Source organism: Heptranchias perlo, chromosome 3, assembly GCF_035084215.1.
Source record: "Heptranchias perlo isolate sHepPer1 chromosome 3, sHepPer1.hap1, whole genome shotgun sequence".
Classification (NCBI taxonomy): Eukaryota; Metazoa; Chordata; class Chondrichthyes; order Hexanchiformes; family Hexanchidae; genus Heptranchias; species Heptranchias perlo.
The window spans coordinates 94,167,067-94,174,799 of NC_090327.1; positions in this window are offsets into that span (position 1 = coordinate 94,167,067).

Sequence of the window (7,733 nt, forward strand, 5' to 3'; positions counted from 1 at the left end):
GCTCTTTTGCGATCACCTTGAACCTGTGATTCTGCCACTTTTTATTGCCTCTCCTCGTTCTTCCACCAAAATGTATCACTTCACATTTCTCTGCATTAAATTTCATCTGCCATGTGTCTGCCCATTTCACCAGTCTGTCTATGTCCTCCTGAAGTCTGTTACTACCTTTCTCATTATTTACTACATTTCCAAGTTTCATGACATCTGCAAATTTACACTCTCTATATTATTTATAATATATATAATAGATATAATATATCTAAATTATACCCTCTATACCAAAGTCTACGTCATTAATATATATTAATATATATAAAAAAGAGCAGTGGCCCTAATACTGACCGCTGGGGAACACTACTGTATACTTCCCTCCAGTCTGAAAAACAACCATTCTCCACTACTCTCTGCTTCTGTCCCTTAGCCAATTTTGTATCCATGCTGCCACTGTCCCTTTAATCCCATGGGCTTTAATTTTGCTCACAAGTCTATTATGTGGTACTTTATCAAATATCTTTTGAATGTCCATATACACAACATCAACTGCACTACCCTCATCAACACTTTCCGTTACTTCATCAAAGAACTCAATCAAGTTAGACAAACACGATTTTCCTTTAACAAATCCATGCTGACTTTCGTTTACTTGTCCATATTTTTCTAAGTGCCAATTAATTTTGTCCTGGATTATTGTCTCTAAAGGTTTCCCCACCACCGTTGTTAGGCTGACTGGACTGTAGTTGCCGGGTTTATCACTCTCCCCTTTTTGAACAGGGATGTAACATTTGCAATCCTCCAGTCCTCTGGCACCATCCCCATATCTAAGTAGGATTGGAAAATTGTGGCTAGAGCCTTCGCAATTTCTACCCTTCTCTCAGTAACCTAGAATGCATCCCATCTGGACCGGTGGCTTTTCTACTTTGAGTACTGCCAACCTTTTAAGTATCTCCCCTTTACCTATTTTTATCCTATCCAATATCGTTACTACCTCCTCCTTTACTGCTACAATGGCAGCATCCTCTTCTCTAGTGAAGACTGATGTGAAGTATTCATTTAGTACTTCTGCCACACCCTCTGCCTCCACAAGAAGGTATCCTTTTTTGTCCCTAATCAGTTCCACCCTTCCCTTAACTATCCTTTTACTATTTTTATATTTATAAAAGACTTTTAGGTTCCCTTTTATATTAGTCACTAAACTATTCTCATACTTCCTCTTTGCCCTTCTTATTTTCTTTTTTAGATCTCCTCTGTACTTTCTGTATTCATCTTGGTTTTCTGCTGTATTATGAACCTTACATTTGTCATAAGCCTCCTTTTTCTGTTTCATTTTAATCTCCATATCTTTAGTCATTCAGGGAGCTCTAGCTTTGGATGCCCTTCCTTTCCCCCTCATTGGAATGTGCCGACTCAGTATCCGAACCATCTCCTTCTTGAAGGCCTCCCATTGTTCAATTATTGTTTTGCCTACCAATTGTTGATTCCAATCCACCTGGGCAAGGTCCCTTTTTAACTCACTGAAATTAGCCCTCCTCCAGAGTGGCTAAAAGTATTTTCACATTTGATTGTTCCTTGTCCTTTTCCATAACTATTCTAAATCTAAGCATATTATGATCACTGTTACCCTTATGCTCCCCCACTGAAACAAGCTCCATCTGCCCTACTTCATTCCCCAGAACTAGATCGAGCACTGCTTCGTTCCTCTTTGGGGTGGAAACACACTGTTCTCTTGAAAGAAATTTCTCTTGTACACATTTCAGGAATTCTTCCCCCTCTTTGCCCTTTACATTGTTACTGTCCCAGTCTATATTAGGACAACCGAAGTCCCCAATTATCACTACTCTATAGTTCTTGCATCTTTCTGTAATTTGCCTGCAAATTTGCTCCACTATCTCCTTTGGTGGCCTATAGTATACATCCAGTAGCGTAATAGTTCCACTATTATTCCTTAATTCTAACTAAATAGATTCTGTCTTTGACCCCTCAACTACATCCTCCCTTTCCAGTGCTACAATAGTTTCTTTGATCAATACTGCCACCCACTCCCTTTACTTTCCTTCCCTATCCTTCCAGAATACCTTGTAGCAGGAATATCCCAATCCTCTCCTTCTTTGAGCCAGGTCCCTGTTATTGCCACTGTATCATAGTCCCATGTGGTGACTTGAGCCTGCAGCTCATCAATGTTATTTACCATGTCACGTGCATTTACACACATGGGGGGTTAAACTGGTTAACCCACAAATCCGGGCGCAGGTTCCGATGCAGGCAGCACGTGAGATTCATGTTGCCTCCTCACCTGATTCTAGCTGTGATGTTCTCACCAGCTTCCCACTTCTCACCAGCAGTGGAGCCCAGATATCAGTGTGAGTTGCTCGCACCTCTGAAAGGCAACTTGCACCTCTTATGTGCAAAATATAAGATACGGGTCTGCACAGAGTCTGAACAGAGATCAGACATCGCACATAGGTCCCATCCCTATGTTTACAAACAGCTTAAAACATAGAATAAAGGTTACGCACTACAAAATCTCACATCCTCCAATCTGCACGCCAGACCTCACCAATCTGCTGATCTGAGTTGGTACCAGGCCTGCGAGAGAGCATGCAACAAGGTTCTCTGCTGATGCACTAGAGGCCTTGGTGCAAGAGATGGACAGAAGGAGGGGCATCCTATATCCACATTTGGGGGGCAAGAGGCCCTCCAGGCATATGCTCAAGAGGCAGTGGGAGGCAGCAGGGGACGAAGTCAATGCCAGACGCATAGCATCACGAACATGGATGCAGTGCAGGAAGAAGTTCAATGCTTTGACACGAGTGGTCAAGGTGAGTGAGGTCAAGTGGCATCTCCTATCAACTGCCCCACTCGCCGCATCCACTGCTCCACGCTCTACACTCCCCATCACCCACATACCAACAAACTCTTTCCATCAATACTCAACTCTTTCAATCAGATGCTTCCTCTCACCCTCACACATTGCCATTGTTGCAAACCGCACTCCCACAACTCACAGGTCACACACACGGGCAGCTATTCAACCATGACAGGCACATCACTCAGACATCCTGCAGGATGCTCACCGACACACTTCTCGCTTTCTTGCAGGAGAAGGTGGCGCATAACAGGAGGCAGCAAGTGACAGTGGCATTTAGCCCCTCGAGCCTGTTCCGCCATTTAATGAGACCATGGTTGCTCTGTGACCTAACTCCATGTACCCACCTTAGCCCCATATCCCTTAACACCCTTGGTTAACAGAAATCTATCACTCTCAGATTTAAAATTAACAATTAAGCAATATTCAACTGCTGTTTGCAGAAGAGCGTTCCAAACTTCTACCACCCTTTGCGTGTAGAAGCATTTCCTAACTTCACTCCTGCAAGTCCTGGCTCTAAATGTTGGGCTATGTCCCCTTGTTCTAGTATTCAAGTAAAGGAGACCTCCAAAAACAGGTACAAATGCATCAGCAGCCAGAAACACCAGAAACTCCAGAAATCCAGCAACTAACCTGTAAATCTTGCATGGTCCCTTTAAATAGCACTGGGGCACGGGGGGGTGGTCCTCCAGGCACTCTAAGACACGATCAGCTGGTTGTGGTTAAGACAATGTGTTGGCTGGAGCGTTGAGTGCCAAAATGATATCTATCCCTTTAAATCAACGATGCCTACTGATCTAATGCATATTCTCCCTACTTTACATGCTGCCAGCGTTCGTTATCTGCACCTGCGCGAACCCCTTTACCAAGATGGTGTCCGGTACTCATCACGTTAGAAGCGTGCGCGCGCATTCTGGAAGCCATTTTGGGACCTCAGGTGGCTGTATAGCGCCTGGAAAACAGGCACTACAAGGCCGAATTTCTAGCCCAAGCACTCCAAACTCATCTTACTTTGCCTTGCATTTGCCCCCTGTCTGATCCCTCCTATTTCTGAAATATTCTTTACTCTAGTTCTATTTGTCCCTCCCAGTCCTCTGTGCACCTTGTTCCTCCTCTCTAATGTTTCATCCTGGTGCCCATCCCCCTGCCAAATTAGTTTAAACCCTGAAACAACACCAGTTAACCTCCCTGCGAGGACATTGGTCCCAGCCCTGTTGAGGTACAACCCATCCATCTTGAATAGATCCCTCTTGCCCCAGAACTGCTTCCAATGCCTCAGGAATCTGAAGCCCTCCCTCCTGCACCATTTCTCCAGCCACGCTTTAACCTGTCTTATCCTATTATTCCTAAACTCATTAGCATGTGGCACTGGGAGTAATCCAGAGATTACTACCTTTGAGGTCCTGCTTTTTAACTTCCTCCCTAGCTCCTGAAACTCTGTCTGCAGGACCTCAACCCTTTTTCTTCCTATGTCATTGGTTCCCACATGGACCACGACTTCTGGCTGTTCCCCTTCCCCCCTCAAAATGTTCTGCACCCTCTCAGTGATGTCCTTTACCCTGGCACCAGGGAGGCACACACCATGCGGGACTCACGTCGGAGGTTGCAGAAACACCTGTCTATCCCGCTCACCATCAAATCTCCTATAACAACTGAATTTCTTGTGCTCCCGTGCAGCTGAGTCTCCCACGGCGTAATGGATTTGCTCCTGACTGAACTCCCCCTCACTGGTATTCGACACTGGATTCCGGTTTGTGAGTGCCACACTCCCAGGGGACTCCTGCACTGCCTGCCTGTTCCTCCTAGTCTGTCTGGTGGTCATTCACTCCCTCTCTGCCTGAACTGTCTGTTTCTGCGGGTTGACCACCTCCTGGAACATGCTTTCCATGAAACTCTCAGCTTCCCGGATGCATTGTAGTGAGGCCAGCCACCCCTCAATCTCAGAAACTCTGAGCTCGAGCTCAAGCAGTTGCCGGCACTTCCATCACATGTAGTTCTCCAGGACACACAAAGTGATCTGGAGTTCCCACATGGCTCAGGATATGCATGTGCCAGGCCCCAGTTGTCCTGCCATGTTAGCTGCAGTTATTTAAACCGATGGTTTAGCTTTAAGGCAATTCACAGTTTAGCTAACAGTAAAACACTAACCACTAAAAACACTAACCAATCATTAAAGAAACTAACTACTAAGGACAATAACCATTAAAACACTAACCAATAAACTAAATTCTTACTGGCTTACCCTCGACGTTCCTCCTTGTGCTGTGCCGTCAAATTTTGACTTTTTCTTGATTTTTTTTTATTCCACTATCGCGCCACTCCCTCAGTTTCACAGCTCTCTTTATACTCACCGGGTCTCCACATAAGAGACTGTTAGCTAAGATAGAAGCCTGTGGAATCGAGGGAAAAGTCCGGACTTGGTTAGGAAGTTGGCTGAGCGAAAGGCGACAGAGAGTAGGGATAATGGGTAGGTACTCACATTGGCAGGATGTGACTAGTGGAGTCCCGCAGGGATCTGTCTTGGGGCCTCAATTATTCACAATATTTATTAACGACTTAGATGAAGGCATCGAAAGTCTCATATCTAAGTTTGCCGATGACAAAAAGATTGGTGGCATTGTAAGCAGTGTAGATGAAAACATAAAATTACAACGTGATATTGATAGATTAGGTGAATGGGCAAAACTGTGGCAAATGGAATTCAATGTAGACAAATGTGAGGTCATCCATTTTGGATCAAAAAAGGATAGAATAGTGTACTTTCTAAATGGTACAAAGTTAAAAACAGTGGATGTCCAAAGGGACTTAGGGGTTCAGGTACATAGATCATTGAAGTGTCATGAACAGGTGCAGAAAATTATCAAGAAGGCTAATGGAATGCTGGCCTTTATATCCAGAGTACAAGGGGGCAGAAATTGTGCTGCAGCTATACAAAACCCTGGTTAGACCGCACCTGGAGTACTGTGAGCAGTTCTGGGCACCGCACCTTCAGAAGGACTTATTGGCCTTGGAGGGAGTGCAGCGTAGGTTTACTAGAATGATACCCAGACTTCAAGGGTTAAGTTACGAGGAGGGATTACACAAATTGGAGTTGTATTCTCTGGAGTTTCGAAGGTTAAGGGGTGATCTGATCGAAGTTTATAAGATATTAAGGGGAACGGATAGGGTGGATAGAGAGAAACTATTTCCGCTGGTTGGGGTTTCTAGTTGTCGGGGGCACAGTCTAAAAATTAGAGCCAGACCTTTCAGAAGCGAGATTAGAAAACATTTCTACACACAAAGGGTGGTAGAAGTTTGGAACTCTCTTCCGCAAATGGCAATTGATACTAGCTCAATTGCTAAATTTAAATCTGAGATGGATAGCTTTTTGGCAATCAAAGGAATTAAGGGATATGGGCCAAAGGCGGGTATATGGAGTTAGATCACAGATCAGCCATGATCTTATCAAATGGCGGAGCAGGTACGAGGGGCTGAATGGCCTACTCCTGTTCCTATTTTCCTATGTTCCTATGTCTCCCTCTCCATCAGTTTCACAGCTCTCTCTTTATACTCACCGGGTCTCCCTCTCCATCAGTTTCACAGCTCGCTCTATACTCACCGGGTCTCCCTCTCTCTCAGTTTCACAGCTCTCTCTCTATACTCACCGGGTCTCCCTCTCTCTCAGTTTCACAGCTCTCTCTATACTCACCGGGTCTCCCTCTCTCTCAGTTTCACAGCTCTCTCTATACTCACCGGGTCTCCCTCTCCCTCAGTTTCACAGCCCTCTCTATACTCACCGGGTCTCCCTCTCCCTCAGTTTCACAGCCCTCTCTATACTCACCGGGTCTCCCTCTCCCTCAGTTTCACAGCTCTCTCTATACTCACCGGGTCTCCCTCTCCCTCAGTTTCACAGCTCTCTCTTTATACTCACCGGGGCTCCCTCTCCCTCAGTTTCACAGCTCTCTCTATACTCACCGGGTCTCCCTCTCCCTCAGTTTCACAGCTCTCTCTTTATACTCACCGGGTCTCCCTCTCCCTCAGTTTCACAGCTCTCTCTATACTCACCGGGTCTCCCTCTCCCTCAGTTTCCCATCTCTCTTTATACTCACCGGGTCTCCCTCTCTCTCAGTTTCACAGCTCTCTCTCTATACTCACCGGGTCTCCCTCTCTCTCAGTTTCACAGCTCTCTCTCTATACTCACCGGGTCTCCCTCTCTCTCAGTTTCACAGCTCTCTCTCTATACTCACCGGGTCTCCCTCTCTCTCAGTTTCACAGCTCTCTCTATACTCACCGGGTCTCCCTCTCCCTCAGTTTCACAGCTCTCTCTATACTCACCGGGTCTCCCTCTCCCTCAGTTTCACAGCTCTCTCTATACTCACCGGGTCTCCCTCTCCCTCAGTTTCACAGCTCTCTCTATACTCACCGGGTCTCCCTCTCCCTCAGTTTCACAGCTCTCTCCATACTCACCGGGTCTCCCTCTCCCTCAGTTTCACAGCTCTCTCTATACTCACCGGGTCTCCCTCTCCCTCAGTTTCACAGCTCTCTCTTTATACTCACCGGGTCTCCCTCTCCCTCAGTTTCCCATCTCTCTTTATACTCACCGGGTCTCCCTCTCTCTCAGTTTCACAGCTCTCTCTCTATACTCACCGGGTCTCCCTCTCTCTCAGTTTCACAGCTCTCTCTCTATACTCACCGGGTCTCCCTCTCCCTCAGTTTCCCATCTCTCTTTATACTCACCGGGTCTCCCTCTCCCTCAGTTTCACAGCTCTCTCTATACTCACCGGGTCTCCCTCTCCCTCAGTTTCCCATCTCTCTCTATACTCACCGGGTCTCCCGCCCCGTTAGTTTCACAGCTCTCTTTATACTCACCGGGTCTCCCTCTCTCTCAGTT